General features: G+C 47.8%; 3 non-coding genes across 3 annotated transcripts; all 3 read right to left on the minus strand.

Moving 5' to 3' along the window:
- Positions 1–300: 300 nt before the first annotated feature.
- On the minus strand, positions 301–374 carry Pmar_PMAR018654. Its single transcript has one exon. It is a non-coding gene; the product is annotated as a tRNA-Ile (tRNA).
- A 254-nt stretch (positions 375–628) lies between these two features.
- Positions 629–700, minus strand: Pmar_PMAR018655. Its single transcript has one exon. It is a non-coding gene; the product is annotated as a tRNA-Pro (tRNA).
- A 77-nt stretch (positions 701–777) lies between these two features.
- On the minus strand, positions 778–849 carry Pmar_PMAR018656. The gene has a single exon. It is a non-coding gene; the product is annotated as a tRNA-Pro (tRNA).
- Between the last annotated feature and the right edge of the window lie 57 nt (positions 850–906).

Here is a 906-nt window from a genome sequence, read left to right on the forward strand (position 1 = left end):
CGCAAGCGCATGAAGGGTTGACTGGTGACACATGAATTGTGTAACGAAGAATACAATTCATTCATCTTTCACTATCTACTGAACTCTGTGTCACCAGTCCCCATCGTTCACTTGACCATTTCGCCTCCCATACTCCTTGTCATCTCCCATTCATGATAAACATCACTGCGGTGTCACTGGAAGAAAAAGAATGAACATCCGTTACTTGCGTCTTGAACACCGCTAGGACGAACTTCTCATAAATTGTTGCCGTTTGAGATGATTTGTATGCCAAAAGGTTCCAGCATGAAATGATGTAAATGGTCGATGCAGGGCTCGAACCTGCGACCCTCGCGTTATTAGCACGATGCTCTAACCGACTGAGCTAAACGACCAAACAACAATCGTCATTGATGCATGATGCAATCGGAGGAGGAAATTCGACTTCGAAAGCCGGCTCCCCGCCCCCATGACCAGTGTTGGATGGAACAACTGTGTCGCGAAGAAACGTGAATTTTCAAACATCTTTGGACAGGGGGCGCGGGGTTGAACCAGTCGTGTCTACTGGTGTGGGAGTCCTCTACATCGGTTGATTTCGCGTCAGAGCCTACTGACTCGCTCAAAACCTATTTGTTCACGGGATAGCCAAGGGCTGGGCCGAGAATCGAACTCGGGACCTCTCGCACCCAAAGCGAGAATCATACCACTAGACCACACAGCCAAACTAATATATAATTACAAGTTTTTTTCTAGGCTAGCATATCTACAGGAAGTCACAGATAAATTACTCTAATGTAAGGGCTGTGCCGAGAATTGAACTCGGGACCTCTCGCACCCTAAGCGAGAATCATACCACTAGACCACACAACCGTACCGTTGTATTTGTTGCCGTCTTCGCACCCCAGAGCCCAAGTCTACAGACAGTCG

This window comes from Perkinsus marinus (genome assembly GCF_000006405.1).
Source record: "Perkinsus marinus ATCC 50983 genomic scaffold scf_1104296945558, whole genome shotgun sequence".
Taxonomy (NCBI): Eukaryota; Perkinsozoa; order Perkinsida; family Perkinsidae; genus Perkinsus; species Perkinsus marinus.